At 55.3% G+C, this 20,163-nt stretch overlaps 1 protein-coding gene and 1 pseudogene across 2 annotated transcripts in view; one reads left to right on the forward strand and one right to left on the reverse strand.

Moving 5' to 3' along the window:
* The window catches only part of SORCS2 (sortilin related VPS10 domain containing receptor 2), a 571,039-nt gene that overhangs the window by 209,209 nt on the left and 341,667 nt on the right, over positions 1-20,163 (reverse strand). The window lies entirely within an intron of this gene.
* LOC135272215 (5S ribosomal RNA) lies at positions 10,316-10,433 on the forward strand (annotated as a pseudogene).

Genomic DNA, 20,163 nt, shown 5'->3' on the forward strand with positions numbered 1-20,163 from the left:
CACATCTGTGACTTGGTCTGGATCTCACTAGGAAAGGCCTGTGGTTCTCAGGCTGACTCTGTTGCCCTCCCAACCTGGCATCTTCTTACTGCCACCCAGCTGTCCAGACGTCTTCTCAGTCCCTCCTCCATATCACTGATTCCTTTTTCCTGCAGTGTCCATTCTGTGCTCTCAGGCTTCCAAAGTGGCCTCTAGTACCATAGTCAAATCTAATTATTTTCTTGTGATTGTTCCACTCCCCCTCCTCACTCCCTTCCAGGTTCTGTCTTCCTCTCTGAGAGCTGCCTCTGCTCTCCATCTGTTTTTTAACCTTCTATCCATTCACCTCACCACTGTACTTGTATAGGGACCACACATCACAGGGAATAAGCTCTCTCCACAGGCCCCTCCACGCTCTGATTCCTGCCTTATGGACCGTACAAATGCAGAGCTCGGGGGTTTCTGGAGTGGGGAGGCAGGAAGGTGGGGAGGAAAAGCTATCTACTTTTCCCTGGGAGCAGTGCGCATGAGTGGGAGATGCCCACAGCACTGGGTGCAGCCACGGCCATGGCATGAGGATGAAGCACTGTTCCTGCTCCCTGCAGGGGGCCAGGGTGTCCCTGCTCCATGAGCTTTCTTTAGCTCATAGCAGGAGGCCTCAGCTGCTGGCATAGTCTCTCTGTTTCTGGCTGCTTATTTTATGCTCTGTTTTCATTGTCAGTTTAGAGGGAACCCAGGGAAGCTCGGGATGGGGCCAACGCTGTTTTGTCAGAGAAATCAGGGCTACCCTCTAGTGGAGCCCCTGCGTGGGCATCCCTCCATGTCCTCGTCCAGATTTTAGGGCCGAGTCACCCTCTGTGCCCTGCTGGACATGCTGGTGCCCCAGGGGACAGAGACACCTTCCCAGGATCCTTTCTCTTTTAGCCATGACCAGGAGAACAGTCAACGTTGAGGACAGAGAGCACAGAGACACCACAGCCAAGGACCCTCAGCAGTGCACCTGCCCCACCTCACATGGGCCCTGGCTCTTGGAGAACAGGTTTCCATTTCCCTGTTAGGGAGGGAGAGAGCCACATTTTCTTCAAAGTGTAGCAGGACTTTGGAGAATATATAATGGCTAATTGATATGAGACAAATAACTATTTAATTGCTCTCTAATTACATGACAATTAGGATTCATATCGTGGCCGGGTCCTTAGGCATCTATTTATGAGCCGCGTGGAGCCCAGTGATGCGGCTGCAACCATTACTGACGCCACGATTTGCGGAGCAGGCAACACCGTCGATCACAACGCATAATTACCCATGTAATTATTCTCTTATACCAGAGTAATTACATGGTGGCATTATTTGTGTATTACAGTTGTTCATACACCTAGTCACAGTCTCCTTTCACAAACTGGGACCCAGCCCAGGAGGTGCCGATCAATGTTTTTCAATAACATAAAAGTCATCTGATAAAGAGCCTGGCTCATGGGCTGCCTGGAGTTGGATGCTAAATGGAGATCCAGAGAAGGCTCCAGGTGGGGAGTTGTGAATACACGCCTCACCTCATGGTACTGACAGCAGAGAAGATCCAGCTCATGTCGCTGGAACAGTGAGAAACCATCACAGAGACACTCAGAGCTGTCCCCACTCCAGTGGGCTCTTTGCTGCTCTTCCAGGCCAGTGGCCTCAGCCCAGGGCATCACCTCCTCTGTGTTGGCCTGGGTCAAGGCCCCTTGGTATGCCACAGCCCTTGACTGCCCTCTGGCTCAGCATGCACGGCCGATGTGGCATAAGGATCACCCATTTTCTTGCCTGTCCTCCCCGCTGGACTTTGCATTTCTCAATGGGAGGGTCCCTGGCTGGTGCTTATTTCACAGTAGCGCAAAGGAGCAGACGCCAGGGCAGAATAGGGGCTCAGGAAATGTCTGCTGAACCAAACTGGAAGAAGAGGCCCCATGGAACTCTGGCCTGAGAATTACACTGATAAAAGCAATCCTTTGATTTGTGGTGAGATGGGGAGGAGGATGCGCTGAGAGACCCAGACCGACAATATCAAACCGATTTTCCCTTAAGAATTTCAATCACATTGTAAAATACAGCTCCAGTATATTTTGCCATGACAAATGGCAAGCAATCACTGGGCTAGGCAGAACTTCTAGGAACAAGCGTCCTTCCCTGGACAAATCCAGAGCAGCAAAGACCAGGCCACATCATGGTGATCACTGTACCCCTTTGTGCAGTAAACCAGGTGCAGCTTTGAAATGATCTGAGCTGAACAAAAAGACCCCCACAGGAAAGCCAAGCTCAGCTGGTTTACAGTCCCCCGGGAGGGAAGCAAAGGCCTAGAGAGCGGCCGAGCAGGTGAGACAGATGGACAAAGGGGCTCAGAGACTAGGACGTTTCGGTAAGACAGCGGCCGAGCAGGTGAGACAGACGGACAAAGGGCTCAGAGACTAGGACGTTTCGGTTTTCCCCAAGTGGTGATGAACATATGAGCACTGAGCACACACTCCCCACTTTGTTTGGTAAAACGACTCCATTTTCCTCATGCAGAATAACCTCTTCCCTACAGCGGATTGTCCTGTTGGAACAGTCCATCAAGTTTCCTGTCCTCATAAGGGACAAGTTCACGATCTATCAGAAACACAGGGTGGGCAGTCATTGGGTTCTTTATAACAGCAGCTGTGTGGCTACTAAGATTCCTGCAGCCTCTGTGCCCTCTGCCCTCTGCCAGCCAGGTTCCCCAGAAAACTCCCTGTTCCCAATTCTATCTGACATATTTCCAAGAAAACCCCTTTCTGCGGCTGTAAGCCTGCGTTTATTTCTGCTGGTTGCCACCAAAGCCATCTGGTTGCCCACATACAAAGCAGCTGTCCCAGAGTGCCTGAGAGTCCCAGGAAGCTCCATTTCCTTTTGCAGAAGCAAAAACTAAGGCCCTGGGAAGTGTCATCCTCTGCAGATGGTCCCCAGCTGGAGTGGGCAGGGACAGGTCCAGAAGTCAGTGCCCCAGTTCCTTGCTGGGCACCCTTGTCTTTGCCTGGGAGACAAGCTCCCAGATAGCACAATCTCAGGGCGGTTCACAGCCAGGGAGGCAACTGCAGTTGACCGTCAAACATCTGCAGCCTTAGTTGCTTGAAATACACACACACACACACACACACACGCACGCACACATGTGAAACAAGAACACGCCAGCTCCCAGCAGGTGTGAAGAGGAGCTGCTCTTTCCTGTTGCCATTATTCCTCCCTGGCCCTGCTCTCTTTGTCCGCTACTGGATTCATATTTTAGCTACACTGAATTCATTCCAGTCGTTAGGAACAAATATAAGAGCTCCTCTCCCTCTGCCCCAACCCACTCCACTGTCTAGGGCCAGCTTTCACAGGCCCTCTGGCACCAGGGAGCTGATGTATTTCACCGTCATGTGGTTGCCCTCGGTGTGTCCTGGGGGCAAAAAGGGATAAGACCTGGTGCTGGTCCCCAAGGGGTTCAGACTCATTCAGGAGAGAATAAGGAGGAACTGTGTGTGTGTGCAGTGGGCTCTGGGTAGGCAGAAAGGAACAAGAATTAACCGAGCACCTACTGTGTGCTTGCACCAGTGCTGGGTTTTTCATAAGCATTATCTCCCTTTTTCATAAGCATTATCTCCCTTTTTCATAAGAAATTCATAAGCAATTTCTCCCTTTCTGTGCAGAAAGCATCCATGTCCCAATTGGATCAGGCACAGACCTTTCTCCCACAGATGGCACAGGCAAATGAAAAGCTAAGAAAGAAAAGGCAGCTGCACCACCTGGTCGTTTCAGTATTGAAAACACTGACAGGACTCATGGCAAAGTTATACAAATGGATGTGGCTTTGTTTGAGATGAATCAGTTGGATTCCAAAGAAGCAGACAGTTCAGAAGAGAGTTCACAAGACAGTTCAGAGAACCGTTCAGAATCCGAGATGAAGATGACAGCCTCCCATCTGCAGTCACCATAGATAACATTAAGCTTCCCAATTCTGAAGGTGGGAACGGCAAGATTGAAGTTTTGGACAGTCCAGCAAGTAAAAAAAAGAAATAGTCAAATAGGTTATCTGCAAAGAAAAAAAAAAAAAAGAACACAGAGTCTTGGAGAAGCCCAGTGACCTGTCAAAGATGGCCCCACGGCCAGCAGGTGACGAGAAGAAAGCCTGCACTTAGGTGACCAGTGACTGGTGAATTACCAGTCCCCATAGTCTGGCTGGGGCTCAGGGTCTTCTGGCTTGGGGAATCTACTCCCTGCCCTAGTCCCCCACCCCATGCCCCACCACGTCAATGCAAGGCCAACATCTAGAATGCTGTCCAAGCTGGGACATCTCCCTGGGAAGGCAGGTAGGCTGAAAAGGCAGGCTGGGAGTTCCTTCCAAGCTTCAATAGATAGACTTTTGCTGCTGAGTTGAAAGAAGCAGGAAGAAGTGGTTTGAGATTTTCTTTAAGTCCTAAAATAAGGAGTGCTTTCTTAAGAAAAGCAGTAGAGACAGAAGAAATGCACCAAGAGCAGCATCAGTTGCTGGGCTCCCCTGTGCATGCTGGTGGGTGCAGGGACACAAGCTACTCTCATTCCCCCCAACCCCGCCTTTGCTGGGGGCACTCTCCTGCCCTCCGCCAGGCTTGGAGAACCCTCCTCCCCTGACTCCTGCCATGCCACGTGGGTGGGTGGACCTGGCCCCTATGGAGAACATGTGACCCAGGCCCAGCCAATCAGAGCATCAGCTCCCCAGGCTATGCGGATGCCTCTGGAATGGGGCATCTTGGCTCAGAAAGTGGCCTGCTGGGCGTTAAAGGCCAGCTCTTGTCAGCCGGCAGAGACCAGGATTTCAGGCTATCGCCTTCCTCAGTGTCTCAAGTTAGATGTGGCTGCTCTTTGCTTTTCTGGTGAACAATGGCAGCAGAAAAGCATCTGACCCTCTCCTCCCTGGGTCACTGTGGATGCTGACCAGCCCACTGGGCGTGACCGTTCCTGTTGCTGTGCCCTCTTTGCTTGGACACATGGCCCTTGCCTCACACCCACCATGCCAGGGTGAGGCACACTGTCACGTGACTGTGAGCCACTCCCTGGCACAAGATGCCCAGGGTTCAAAGCCCAGCTCCCGTCTGTGCCACTGAAGGAGCCACTTTCCGGTGCTGGGCCTCCCTTTGTCTGCAGGTGGGGATGATGATGCTTGTATGTCACCAACCCCCTGGGGGAAGCACTCCACAGACTGCCTGGCTTCAGCTTCCAGAGGGCACTTAGCACATGGCAGCTCTCATTAGTGAGCTCCATGATGACTTCAGCTCTGTGGTGAGGAAGGAACCCCCCTTGCACCAGAGTGGACGGCAGACCTCAGGCCTAGTCAGAGCGTCCAAGGAATGGGAATCGCTGCCCACGAGGCCAAGGATTAGCCCAGCAGAGACTACTCACCTGTAAAATCAAAGGTGATTTCCCAATGTATTCCAGACAAATGGTGGTGGGAGCATTCCTCTCTGCTGGTGACAGGGGTCACTTTGGAAAGCAAGGTGGCAAAATGTGTCGGAACCCTCAAAGGCTCCCCTCTTTCGGCCCAGCAATTCTAACCAAGGAATATATCTGGAGGAATGTTCTCCTCCTTCAGATAATTACTATTCTTGGCACAAGGGAGAGTGATCCTGCATTGCTTATGATGAAAGAAATCAGGAAGAAAGCTAACTGCCCAAAGCAGAATCCACAGATGTTGGCCTGCAGCGAACGTCTCAGACACGTGGGCTACGGCACATTGAGATTCCGTTTCATTAACAATTGCTTTTTAATTGTTTGCTCGTGCATACATTTGTTTGTTCAAACTGATGTTCCAGGCAGAGTGCCAGGTGCTGGTGGATAGAAAGGCAAAAGAGACAGAGCTCCTCCTGTCCTGGGGGTGCATCCCATGGGGTGAGGAAGTCAGATGTGGCAGCAGACAGACGCATGCAGGCCTCTGCAAACTGGTCTGTGTGTGCGGGAAAGAGCAGTGAGATTCCGTGGTTGGGGTCCTGAGCTGATCTGGGGTTGGTGGAGGTGGGTAGAAGGAAGTGGGATCTGAACCAAGAGCTGCAGGGTAAACAGGAATTGACCACAATGAATGGGGTGGAGAAGGGGGGCCACATGTGTCCCAAAGTGGGAGGACAGTGGGCCCAGGCCCCCATCTGGAAAGGACGTGCCTCTGATGGCTGGTTGGTCAGCGGCCACAGGCCTGCAGGCCTGGAGACGAGTTTGCAGAGGTGAGCAGGGCCGGCTCAGGCAGCCTGGATTGTGTAGTAACTGACGTCAGAAGGCCGGCAAAAGGCATGGAGTGTGTGGTCGGGGACGGCAGTGGCCCCGGCAGAGCTGGGCTCTGGAAGTGGAGGGAAGTGGGCTAAGGAGGACCAGGGTGACCATGGGGAGGCTGTGGAGTCAGCTTGGTGAGTGGAGATGGTAGTGAAGGGAGTGTGGGCCGGGGGCCGGGAGGAAATGCAGAGAGGCCAGGTATGAAGACTCATGGGCACCCAGGATGGATGGGATTTGGAGGGCAGTGCTGAAGCCCATGCCTGGCCCTGTGCCCCCATGTGGATGTGGCACCGTCCACGTGACAAAGGCCCGGAGAAGCCCAGCTGTAACAGCCCGGGGATGAGTGGACTTGCAGTGCCGGGTGGCATTTCTCAGCACCAGAAAGCAGGGGCTGGTACCAAAAATAGGCAGCGGCAGCAGGAAGCACCTTGTCCTAGCCAGAGCTCCCCTGGACCTGGCGTTCCCCACTGCAGAAATCACTTCGGAATCCAAGCTATTTTTACCAGGCAATGATCCTTCAGGCTTTCTAAGAGCACTTACTGCACAAGGGGTAAGAAAGTGATTTGTCGCTATTTTCGAATACATGTTTTTGCAGGAAAGAAAGATGAGATTCAGGCTACAGCAAACACAGACTAGTAGAGGGAGCTCCCTTAAACTCCACTTCTTGCTTGACAGGGAGGCTGCGTGGCCACGGCGCTGGAAAATGGAATCAGGGTTACATGTGCTCTTGTGGGAAGCCCACGGTAGCGTCCCCACCAGGACACAAGGGCCCACCATCACCAGCTGCACAGGGCAGAGTGGATGGCCTCTGACCTTTGATGACCTTTGGGGCCAGGTGTACGGTCACCCTGCACACACGGGTCCCCTCAGCCACTCTCAGGAACAAGAGAATGAACCTGTCGCCTCCTCTGCCATTTATTATTTACTGTGGGCCGAGACAGCTGGAGATTACTCCCTGCGATGGAGCCCACGCGCAATACTGAGGCAAAGATGGCAGAGAGGTGGGGGGTGGCGCAGAGGAGAAGAGGAGAGAGCACCCCCCACCCACAGCTGCCTCCCTCTGGGACCTGGAGGGAGTCCTTGCTGAGGTGAGCCTTGGCTCTGCTGGGTGACCCAGGCTCGGTTCCTGGACGCCTCTGAGCCGAGGCTGGAATGTGACCTCCCACCTCCAGTGACAGAGGCAAGGTGCTCTGGACAAAGGAGGCTGCAGTGGATGAATGTTGTATTCCTCCCCAGTTCACAGGCTGAACCCCTAATCCCGAGGTGGTGGGATTTGGAGGCAAGACCTTTGGGAGGAATTAGGTCACGAGGGGTTAGTGCCCTTGTAAGAAGAGGCCGGAGCGCTGCCTAGCCCTTTTTCTGCCATGTGAGGATAACAAGAAGGCGGCGGCCTGAAAACTAGGAAGAGAGCCCTCACCAGAACTTGACCTTGCTGGAACCCTGATCTTGGACTTCCGACCCCTAAAACTATGAGAAATAAATGTCTATTGTTTAAATCACCCAGTTTGGAGTGTTTTGTTACAGCAATCCGAGCTGACAGAGGCAGAGGGTGCACTCTGGTTTTCCCTGAAGACAGAGGCGGCAAAAGGCTTACTTTATGGATCACAGAAAGGCAGGCAGGTGCCCACAAACACCAGCCTCTCCAGGTCCTGTGGGGTGAGCCTAGAGTCTGCTGATGCAGTGGGGTGGGTCTGGGTTTGGGTCCCAGAGAGTTCAGTGTCTGAATTCCACTCACCACCCAGCCCCTTGCTGGCTTGGGATCCTGGGTGGGTTCCTGAGCCTCCGTGAGCCTCTGTTTCCTTGTCTCTAACATGGTGGCCACAGTCACTGTTCTGGGGGATGCTGCTTATGCCCGTGGGCAGGTCCCTGTCACTCTGAGATCCCCCCCACCACTCCCTCCAGCCCTGATGGATGACACAGGTGAAGAGCCATCGAGCTGAGCACCCAGCACATGGTAGATCTCCATCAGGTGGGTCCCTGGAGCACTTCAGGAAGAGGTCTGGAGCCCCCCGACCTGTGTGTGTGCACCCCTGAGCCTGGGGGGCCTTTGCACTTTCTATTTTATTTTTTGGTTCTGGTGTTTTAGTTCGGCTCTGCATGCTCTTCAGAAGAGGGAGGAACTCCAGAGTCCCTTCCTCTCTCTGTTTTATTAGTTCCAGGGACAGGAGACTTGTTTTCTGAGAAGCTTGAGGGTTTTTTTTCTTTTTCCTCCTCTCCTACGATAACCTATTGACTTTAAGAGGGAATAATTCTCCATGCATTAGGCTGAAGTTCCCAGGACTCACTCTATTTCTGAGACAAAGCCCTGTACACCAACAAGCCCAATTGAGCCATTTTTCTCCTGGACAGGAGAGGATGCCTGGCTATCAAGGGAAATAGAGAACATCGCTGATTGGAAGGGATGGCCCATTTAGCCCCAGCTCTGTTTCCTAGCCCTCCTCAGGGCTCCACACTCACGCTTCTGTTCCCACCAGGCAGGGGCTCCCGCCCCTCATAGTAATAGCCCTCGGAGGACCCAGCCACACCCTGAATGTTCAACCATGGGGGAGGCCTGGGGATGGCAGGGGACTTCCAGGAGCCCGGCTTTGTTCTCAGAGAGCTGTGGGTGTTCAGAGCCTGCATGGGCCCTGAACTAGCTCAGCCATAGCTAGGGGGTTCAGTACCCCAGTTCCCTCTGTCTCCTCTTTTGTGCTGAGCTGACCAGAGAATTCAGGGTGGAACCAGGAAAGAGACCAGGGAGCCTGTCCCAGGCTGGAGGAAGGATCGCCTGAGAGCTCACCCCTGGAATCTACAGTGGCAGCGGGCACATGCAGCTCTTCTCACTACTGGCCTTGACCATGCCCCCGCCTGGCTGTCCTGAGCCTGTTGGATGTTGCCTCTGGATGCCCCAGGCTGGTGAACTCTGCCTGTCCCATCCTGGACTCTCCATGCTCGCACCAAGGTCTGCCACCTCTCCAGGGCTCCCATCTCAGGGGACAGCACCCCTTCACCAACAGCTAACACATCACCTAATCATCAAGGAATATCCTAACCATGTTCTTGCCCACCAATTTATTGTCTGTCACTTGGATGTCACCTCACAGGTGTCAGCAGCAGCATAGATGGCCATGACACAGTTATTACTTGAATGAATAAATAAGTTGATGCATGATGAATGCATGAGTGGATGGACGGATGAAAGGATGGAGGATGGGTGGGTGGGCGGATGGATGGGTGAATGGATGGATGGGTGGATGGCTAGCTGGCTGGGTGGGTGGATGGGTGAATGGATGAATGGATGGATGGGTGTGTGGGTGGGTGGATGAATGGATGAGTGGGTGGGTGGATGGATAGATGGATGGCAGGGTGGGTGGGCAGATGGATGGCGGGGTGGGTGGGTGGATGGATGGATGGGTGAATGGGTGGGTGGATGGATGGGTGAGTGGGTGGGTGGATGGATGGACAGGTGGGTGGGTGGGTGGATGGATGGATGGGTGAGTGGGTGGATGGATAGATGGGTGGATGGGTGAGTGAGTGAATGGATAGATGGGTGGATGGATGGACATGTGGGTGGGTGGGTGGAGGGATGGATGGGTGGGTGGGTGGAGGGATGGAGGGATGGATGGGTGGGTGGGTGGGTGGATGGATGGGCGTGTGGGTGGGTGGGTGGATGGATGGATGGGTGGGTGGGTGGAGGGATGGACGGGTGGGTGGGTGGGTGGAGGGATGGATGGGTGGGTGGGTGGAGGGATGGAGGGATGGATGGGTGGGTGGGTGGAGGGATGGAGGGATGGGTGGATGGATGGGCGTGTGGGTGGGTGGGTGGGTGGAGGGATGGATTAGTATAAGGGTGGGTGGTGGATGGATGGATGGGTGGGGGCGGTGGATGGAGAGGTGGATGGATGGATGGGTGGATGGATGAATGGATTGGGTGGGTAGATGGATGAATGGATGAATTGGTGGACTGATGAATGAATGAATCAACAGGTGAATGGAAGGATGCGTGGATGGGTGACCCTCTCTACCTCTCATTCTCCCTCACCCCATTTGTCTCCCAGCTGCAGCAAGTGGACTTTCTTAAAAGATGGGCCTCTACGGCCATACCACCCTGAACACGCCCGATCTCGTCTGATCTCAGAAGCTAAGCAGGGTCAGGCTGGTTAGTACTTGGATTGGAGACCACCCGGGAATACCAGGTGCCGTAGGCTTTAAAAAAAAAATTAAAAATTAAAAAAAATAGATAGGCAAACGAACCAACTGGCACATCTGATCTCATCACCCCCACATGGAAGCCTCCAGGGCTCAGTGCCATCCTGTGTCCTTCAGCCTGGTTTTCAAGGCCCCCCAAAACCTGGGCTGTCCACTGCCATGCGCTGGCCAGCCCAGTCCTCCTTGTCCATGCAGGCCACTCCCCCATCAAGAGAGGCATCTCCTTTCTCCTGCAAATGGCCTGGCCCTGTGGGTCACTAGGCCGGTGAGGGTCGGATGAGGCCTGGCATCTCCTGCCTTTGTCCCTCCTAAGAGGGAAGAGGAACCGTGGATGGAGCGTTGGATGCAGTGCTGTGTTCACAGGTGGGAACCTGAATCCCCACCCACCCATCCTGAACAAATTACTCAGCCCCTGTTAGCCTTGGTCTCCCCATCTGCAAAACTGGGCAAACACAATGCTGATCATCGCTCTGAGGATCACGTGAGCAACTCCATCCTCATCAGCGTCTGGGGCTGCTGGGACAAAGCGTCACACACTGGTGCCTTCAAACAGCGGAAATGTGTCCTCTCACAACTTTGGAGATTGTGAGTTAAAAATGAAGGTGTCACCAGTGCTTCCCGACACTCTGGGAGAGAGTCCATTCCAGGCTTTCCTTTTAGCTTTTGGTGTTTCGGGCTCTGAGGCGCTCCCTGTCCCGCAGTTGCCTCACTCCCGTCTGCCTCTGTCATCCTGGCCCTCTCCTCTTCCTCGTGTGTCTTCATGTCACCTACCCTCTGTCTTGTTTGTCTCTGAGTCTCTTCTCCTTTTCTTATAAAAATACCAGTCATGTTGGAAACGACCCTCATCTTACCTTGATTATAGCTGCAAAGACCCTATTCCAAAAGAAGGACACATTCGCAGGGATGAGGAGTTAGGACATGGACACAGCTTTTTGGGGGCCACGATTCAACCCAAAATACCGCGTGTGGCCCCAGGAACAGAGCTGTCACAGTAATTGACAACCACTAATGATTTAAGATAGGGCAGGCAGGGCAGGGACCCCTTCGCCTATGAGGGGCGAGGAGGAGGGGCTGCCATTGGGCCCTTTGGTTTGGCTGAAGCAGGCAAAGCTCTCTCTCTCCAGAGCTCCCGGGTTTTGGAGCTCTGCTGCGCAATTGCCTTGCCCTCACCTTTGTTACAAAAGGGAATGGGGCCAAAAAGTGGGGAGCTGGCAGAGGGTCCTGCACATGGCTGGGGCCACAAGCATCTGAAGTGTGCTGCTCAGTGAGCTGCCTTGCTGCTGCCATGCTCGGACCGTCAAGCTGGAGTCCTGGAATCAAACAGTGGACCCGGCTTTCCTGTTGGGTTCTGCCTAAGGTTTTCTTTGGTGCAGCTGCACCATCAGGTCCACACGCCCCGTGTGCTGCACATTTAAAGCCGACACCAGGGCTCCATGTGGAGGCGCTGACCCTGCACAATCTCCCCACCTCCCAGCCTGGCTGTGCCTCTGGTCTGCAACATAATGCTGAAAAGGTGGTCTTTCAGCCATGTCTGCAGATGGTTCTGATGTCCACTCCTCAAGAAAAAGGGCAGACCCCTTGAGGGAGAGGCTTGGCTACCCGGGCACCCCCACCACTGTAAGCCACTATCCCATGAGCAAAGCTGGCTCAGGGCTCCCGACCGATCCCCCCTCCCAAGGAGGCTAGGGATGCCCCCTCCCCTGATGGCCAGTGTCACCCAGAGAGCATCATCAGAGAATGGTCTCAATTTGCAAACACGTGGCCATACAGAGCACCGGGAATCCTCCCTGGTAGCCCAAATCACTAGCAGGAAGGAGAGTCAGCAAGGCTTCTCATGCGGGTGGCAGCCCCAGGTCCTGGGGTCCCATGAGGCACCCTGAGCTTGAACACCGTGGATGAGACTGTGTGCGAGAGTGCCACAATGGTGCCCACACCCCTCTGCCACCAGAGGCCACAGATGCACGCACGGCAGCCTACGGCAGACCAGACCCATACGTGGCACCCTTTGGCTCCCCTCCCTAAGCGTAATGCCAGTCTAACCTTCATTTCCCATCACAGGGAGACAGCAAGTCTTCCTGGGAGGCAGAAAGGATGGATTGAACTTCGGGAGTGTCGGTCCAGGGTCATGACAGACAGCAGGTCCAGGGGAAGACACAGAAGGGGCGGTTTGGTCCTATCTGAGCCCCAGCTGTGTGCCTGGCACTGTGCCCTCACGCCTTCTGCACTGGCTCTGACCCCAAGGGCAGCCCTGCGGGTGGGGCACTGGCTGGCTCCCTTGGCCAATTTTATGACACTGACCGCCAGGGCCAGGCCTGTGCTGCCGAGTCAGGTATGCTCCCATTTAATAGTCCACACCACCCAATGAGGTGGGTAATGTTCGTCCACACCTCACACCTGGGGTGCGGAGGTCAGAGGGCCAGGAAACGGGGAGGCTGGGATTGAGTCCCCGCAAAGCCTATTCTCCCCGCTCTGTACCCCGGTGGTGCTGGCCAGAGCCTCGGGAGGAAGAGCTCCCTGCACAGCAGGACGCAGCACAGCGTGAAAGCATCTAGGCACCCCGGGAGCATGCAGCCTGGCTCCCGCTGCTCAGAAGGCCTTAAAGGCAAAGCCGTGAAGCACAAGGGCAGACTGTGGGGCTTCCCAAGCTCCTGCACACACACCCCGGACTCAGCATGTGACTCCCAGGGGTTCCGAGCCACAGAAGAAGGCTGGGGTCCTATGCCCACGAGACCTGGGCTAATCTGGGCTGCCTCTGAGCACCATCATGCACAACTCAGGCCCGGGAGAAGAAAGAAAACCCTGTTCGGGCCAAGAGGTCAGCAGGTGTCAGGAATGAGAGGCAGGGCCAGGGAGGGGCGAGGGCCCCACAGCAGGAAGGGGACGGGGCCCTCACAGTAGAGAGGGGGTGAGGCCTCCAAAACAGAAAGGAGGTGGGCCCTTCACAGCAGGGAGGGGGCAGGGCCTCTGCATCTGGGAAGGGTTTGCAGGGCTGAAGGCAGGGGTTCTGAGTGGAGGGAAGAAAGCGACAGAGAGAGTGAGAGAAAAAGAGAGGGAAGACAAGGAGGGAGAGATTGCCCTTAGAGCCCAGCGTGGCAGAGAAGCAAGCCGGCCACCCTACACGTGGGCTGGAGAGAGACCCACAGACGAAGAGCAGAACAAAGTGCTGGACTGTGCGTTCTCGCAGGCAGTCAGAGTTCACAGGAGGCGGACGTGGGCACGGCCTCAACAGGAGCCCACGACTTGGCTCGGTCCCATGAAGCTGGGGCCTGGAGAGCAGACACTACCACCACGCCGTGTTCCTGCTGAGGACTCTGAGGTCCAGAGAATTTGGGAACCGGTGTTAGCGGATCCACAGCTCCAGGCAGGGCCCCCTGCACAAAGCACAGGCTTTTGGTGTCTGTACAGAGCTGCCGGAAGGCTTTGGGGGGCAGTGACAGGGCAGCACTGAGGGGGCCCTTAGGCCTGGGGCACATCCTGATTCGGCTGCCCACCGGCTGTGGGGCCTGGGGGAAGTACCTTGGCCTCTCTGGGCCTCTCTCCCTTTCACCTGTGCAATGGCCCATGAGCATCCATTCCCAGTAGGGCTGCTGTAGGGATTAGAGACCGAGGCTGACCTTTCATAAAAGGCCTTCAGGACACAGGGCCGTTCTTTATCATGACCATACCACCTCGCCAAGCGGGGGTTTTTGCTTTCTGCAACATTTTGAGCTGCTTAAAAACAAAATTTTCACTTGATTCATCGCTCAATCCTGAGTGCTTGGCACATGACAGTTCCCCACAAAGACACGGGCGAGTGAGCCGAATCAGGGCAGAGATGAACTCATGGGGATTTTCGTCCCAACCCTGTGCTTCTCATATCCGGGGTCAAGGGTGCAGGTGATGGGTGGGTGGGCCAGGGTGTCCCAGGACTTAGCCTTCTCCCAGATCACCAGCTTCACATAAATCATTTTTGGTGAAAATGTGTGTGTGTGATTTTAATATTTAAACCAACACTGATCTATAATGAAGTAAGATGCAAATTCATATAAATTTTTCATAGAAAACACGACGCTTGGCAGAAATTCCATGCCTGGGCCAGCTCCTCTGGGCCGCGCCTTCGCACTTCCTGTGCCCAGGGTTCCTGGGGCCAAAGCTGATGTGAGCATTGCCCGGATGTCTGGGGATCGTCAGGGCCCCCAAGGTCTCAGGTCAGGCCAGGACAATAGCAGGAGTGGGGAGGCCAGGGAGTGCTGATTCCACTGCAGGAGGGCAGAAATACACAGGAGTGCCTTTTGTAAGACAGGCTGCAAAGTGGTCTCCAAGAAGCTGTAAAGTGCTGCTCTGCCTGTAATTGTTGCTAAATGGACTTCTAATAGTATTCACATCTCTGCAAAACCTTTCCATTATCCAGTAACAGAGAGGCGGACCTGGCAAGGCCTATGCTCCTGCAACTGCCCCTGTAAACAAAGGGGTCTTTTCCCGATCAGAGTCACCAGGGTCAATCCTCTGTTGCCTGAAGGCTGACTCTGCCCCTTTTCTTTTTCCTTTTTTTTTTTTTTGGCGACAGTGTCTCACTTTGTGGCCCAAGCTGGAGTGCAGTGGTAGGATCAGAGATCACTGCAGCTTCGAGCTCTCAGGCTCAATCCCTCTTCCCACCTCAGCCTCCTGAGTAGCTGGGACCATACATGCCAGGCCTGGCTATTTTTTGTTTTTATTTTTTTATGTTGGCCAGGCTGGTCTCAAACTCTTAGGCTCAAGCAGTGCTCCAGCCTCAGCCTTCCAGCATGCTGGGATCACAGGTGTGAGACACTGCCACCCTTTTCTCATTCTTTCTACAAACTTGCAGCAGTGAGGTTCCATTTCTCAGGCCCCACTAGACCCTCAGAGGTTCGAGAAGGTTAGAGGTGTTGGTCCAGTTCACCTTTGCTCCCCTGTGCTCGGCAAGGGACCCAGTGCATACTAGGAACTTAATTGTATCTGCTCTCTATAAGACTGGACAAAGGGAAGGGCTCTGTCTCTAGCACCATGCACACAGCCCAGTGCCTAGTAGGGCCTCAGCCCCATATCTGCTGAATGGGTGGGTGCGGGTGTTGGGAGGGGCTCAGAGACCCCGTTCAAGCTGCCCTCTCACCACGGAGATGGCCGGGCACAGGGTAGACGGAGCCGAGTCAGAATCTGCCCATGGCCATCTCCTTTCCTGGTTGCTTCTCTTCTCGGAGGATCGCCCTGGGAGGAGACCAGGAGAGGCTGGGATAGTGGAGCGAGAAGGGGGATGGCAGAGCCTTCAGTTCAGCCCCCTCTTCTAAGGGATGGGGAAACTGAGGCCCAGAGAGGGAATGGGATCTGCCCAGAGTTACACAGCTCAGCAGCCCTCCGACTGCACGAGGTATGCAGTAAGGAGCCGCCAGTTTCTAGTCTCCAGCAGAGGGGGGTGGGCTGCGCTCGCACAGACACAGGGAGCCCCACCAGCTCGCTAGAACTTAGCCGCAGGGGTGCCTGAGGAGCCTGGAGCACAGCAAGCGGTGCTCTAGGGTCTGGCAGACCTGGGTTCAAGTCCTCGTGCAAGGCTAAGAACCGCATGTCAGTGATTGCTTTTGTGCGGTCTGCTGGCCGGGTGACCTTGGACGACGCTCCAAGCTTCCCTCAGCCTCCATTTTCTGCTCTGGGTAACGGAAGTGAATGAACGGTGCCCCTGAGCCGGGCCCTGCCCCCACCCACACATCTGAGCATGGAGACGTCTGATTCTGGCTGAAAGTCTGATACCCCGAAAATGATCACCGAGGAGGTAGCTGAAGGCACCAAGAAGGTACGAGTAGACACATTTCATGCGATCATCAAGGCCCTTTCTGCTTCATATTCCATTGAAATCTCTTTCCCAGCCCATCACATCCATCTCTCCTGAGTTCTGCTTGAGTGCCAGGAGCCGTGCCCGGCTGAGTAGGGAGGAATCACGCCTGGCCACTGTTCCACAGTCTTCACAGGTTTCTCTTGTTCCCCAGGACCAGCCTGCAGGGGTCTGAACGCCAGCCCTGCACCCCCTGAGTCTCCTCTCCTGCCTTGAGCAGCTTCTCTGGCTTGCCCCACTCCTCACTTGACATGTAAAGTCAAATTCATTTTATGTGGAATCGTAACTGTGGTTTTTCTGCCTCTAAATGAATTTAAAACCAAATCAGCCTGAGTTCCCACTTGCTGAAGCCCACTATCAAACTGTGCGCCAGGCTTCATTCTGGGTACCAGGTATGCATTAACCCAGGTGATCCTTTTCAACCGTCGCGACCACGCTTTACACACAAGGAACTGAGGCTCAGGCAGAGGAGGGGCTTGCCTACAGTCGTACCAATAGAGAAGGAGCAGCGGAGCCTCCGCCTGGAGCTTGTGACCTCTGCTGCCCTAGGCCTCTCAGTCCACGTGCCCTCTGGCCCAGCCCCATTCAGCACGGGGCCCGTCCACACCTCTGCAGACAGGAGCCGATGTTTCATTCTCCAGAGGTGGAAACGCGGCTGCCAGGAGCATCACAGGGAAATCCATGCCGCCCTGTTGGCTAGATAAGAAATCGCTGCCCTGCTTCCCATCACTGATTATTCATTCGTTCCCTAAACACAGAGGCATGGGCAGGCCATGCCAACCATAAGCAGCCTGAGCTGGGTCCCAGGGAACCAGGTAGCTGCAGGTCAGCAGGGCCAGGGCAATGCCCCTGTGCCTGGCACAGCCGCCTGACGAGGCCTCTGCTCCACAGCCAGGCCTGGTTCCTCCAACAGACACAGCTCACCGGGGCCACACGTGTGAGGGTTCGTCGCCGTGCAACCAGTTCCTAACCTACAGTCTCAGATGGCTCGCCAGGAGGGCCTCCGTGTTTCCCCCTAAGGAGAACAGGGTGGGGTAACCTATGGGGCCTCCCTTGGGCCAGGCCCTGATCTGAACCCTTGACAAGGAACACCTCATTCATTCCATCAGCCTTACAGCGTAGACACGGCTACTACCCCCATTTCACCAATGAGGACGCTGGGTCAAGGCCGGTTAACACTCGCTCAAGGATGTAGGGCCAGATTCAGACCCACGCACAGGGCCCTATGCCCCAGCCAGAGAAGCCAGGGGCTCAGCCTCAGGGCAGCCTCTCATCCCAATCCCTGCTGCTCCCCGGTGCCCTGCGTCTGCCGCACTCTCAGCCCTGCACCGCTACTGCCCTGCCTGCCTCCGAGACAGCAGTGCCTGCAGCATTAGGAGCTTTGGAAGCAACAAATTCAGGTTCAATGAGGCCCTTGGTGGGCCTCCTGGTGCCTCCAACCTGGGGGATCATGGCCTTGCAGAGACAGGGCCAGTTCTGTGCTGTGGTGAGGAGGTGGGAGAGAGGTGAACACAGGCCCAAACCGGGGCGTCCAGAGGCCCAACCCTGCCTGCACCTGTGACTGCTCCTGCTACCTGGGGTCCAGCAGGAATCAGGTCAGTGTGTCAGCAGAAGGGGGAGGGCCCACGGGAGGCCAGTTCCAACTGGGTGGCCGTGGGGGTGGGTGGCTTGAAGCAACAGAAATTCATTCCGCCCATGGTGGACACAAGGCTAAAGGCAAGTGTTGGCAGGGCCGGTTACTCCAGACGCTCTGCTGGCAAGTCCATTTCCTCGGCTTTTCCAACTTCTTTCCAGAGACGCTCGCCTACCTTGGCTTGCGGTCCCATCTTGGCCCCGCCTCAGCCTTGGCTCCATCTCCCAGCTCTCCCTGCAGCCCTGGCCCTCCTGCCACCCTCCGCAAGGACTCTGTGATGATACTGAGCTGAGCCCACCCAGACAACCCAGGAGAAACTTCCCATCACCACATCCTCCCCTTATTCCCATTTGCAAAGTCACTATTGCCATAGAAGCTGACAATCGCAGGTTCCAGGGGTCAGGACCAGGACATCTTTGGGGCTTCTCTTCAGCTGACAGTAAATGGCGATTTTGAGTGAGGCTCTGCCAGGCGCTCACCTGTCAAGCCCACCCTCGAACACTGCCTCCTTTACAGGTGAGACGCCTGCGGCTCCCTGATGGCGGGGACCTGGCAGAGCTAGACTGAGGACGGGGACTCCCCGGTGCAGACACCATCCTCTACACCACCCTGCAAATCCAGTGTCTGCACCCAGGCCAACCCGACTCGGCTACTGGGTCTGCTTAGCAGCACGCACTGCTGTTTGTGACACTCACTCATTCACTCATTCATTCATCCCATTCCTTTAAAGTCAGCTGAGCCTCTGTGCTGGGCGCCAGGCTACAGTCAGAAGCAGTCCTGTACTCACAGTGATATTTCTAGGCTAAACATCCAAACTGTCCTGGCTCTGAAATCCAGCCTGCGCCCAAGGATTCCAATGACCTGTCTCAGAGCTTATCTGCTTTCGAGACTGCAGATGCCTCCCCAAAGCTGCCTGCAGAGGAAGTTCTGCTGAGCACCCATCAGAGCCCCAGCCTTTGGCCTGCACAGAAAGTTCAGGGCAGCCTAGGAGCCCCTCTGCTGGCCCCTGCGCATTCTGTGTATCATCTCATGGGCCCCCCCAACCACCCGCTTTCCAGGCCAGGAGACTGAGGCTCAGCGGACGCCACAGCCATGTCCCAGCTTGCTCCGTGCAGAAGCAGCCCTGTCTGACCTCACGCTGTCTGGGCCAGCCTCCACGTGACACCTTCCCTGACCTCAGGGCCTCAATCTCTCTTGGTTCCGTTCCCACCACTGTTGCCCTGCCCTTCACATTTCCAAACACAGATGCAGCCTGTGGGGCTGATCCTGGAGAGACCATCACATCCCAGGCACCTGTGGACTCTCCTAGCTGGTGACCAGACGGACAGGAGCAGAGTGTCCCCTGCATGGAGAGGAGAAGAGCAGCGGCGGGAAGGACACCAGGACCGGGTTGGCTGGCTGGACAGGAACTTGAGGCTGCGCCAGGAGGTGGAGGGCGTGGCCTCCTCCAGTGCTGGCTGGAATCTGGGGTCATATGGGCCCTCAACTCGGGCAGCGCCAGCCCTCAGTCACTAGCCTTTGTCTGGAATTTGAATCACAGCAACCCCAGGAAGAAGGGGTGACAGCCGACTGGTAGGCGGTGTCTGCTCCTGCTCCCACAGGGCCTGGGTCTTCTGGCAGGCGCAGGCCTCACCGCTGCCGAGCCTGGACAATGCCCTCCACCCTCAGCTTTGGGTTCGGTGAAGCTGCGTTCCAATCCAGGCCCCCCGCCCCACCAGCTGTGAGAATGAGCAAATCTCACCTCTCTCATCCAATTTTCTGCCCTGGAAAGGGGGATAATAATGCCCCGTCTTTGAGCCATTGTGGAATGGAAAGAGATCTGTCTGATGTGTGAGTCCCCAGGGCTGGGGCTGGGAAGAAGCAGGGGCTGGCTCAGGTCAACCCGCCCCTCTTCCCTACATGCCGAGATGTGGCCTTCCAGCAGGCGCCTCTGTTGTCCCCAAGGCCGGGTCTCCCTCGCCTCCCTGCCGCAGCCCTCCCCGCTTTGCGTTCTAAGTCTGTCTATCTGGAAGCTCCTACAGCAGAAATCAAGAAGAGAAAACAAAAACAAAAAAAAAAACAGCAAAGCAACCTGCTTTAGGAAGAGAAATGACATCCCATAAAGAAATGCGGAAGAGACCACCAAGACAGCCCCATCGACGCTGCACACGCTCATCCCCCGTTTCGTGGACTGCTGCTGCTAGGCCTGTGGGCTCAGCAGAGGCTGCCAAGCTCCAGTGTGCCCAGTGCCTCCGAGCCCCCATGAACATGCCACTGGTGCAACCAGTGAGAC

This window comes from Aotus nancymaae, unplaced genomic scaffold (genome assembly GCF_030222135.1).
Source record: "Aotus nancymaae isolate 86718 unplaced genomic scaffold, 86718_ANA_hifiasm-v0.15.2.pri h1tg000006l, whole genome shotgun sequence".
NCBI lineage: Eukaryota > Metazoa > Chordata > Mammalia > Primates > Aotidae > Aotus > Aotus nancymaae.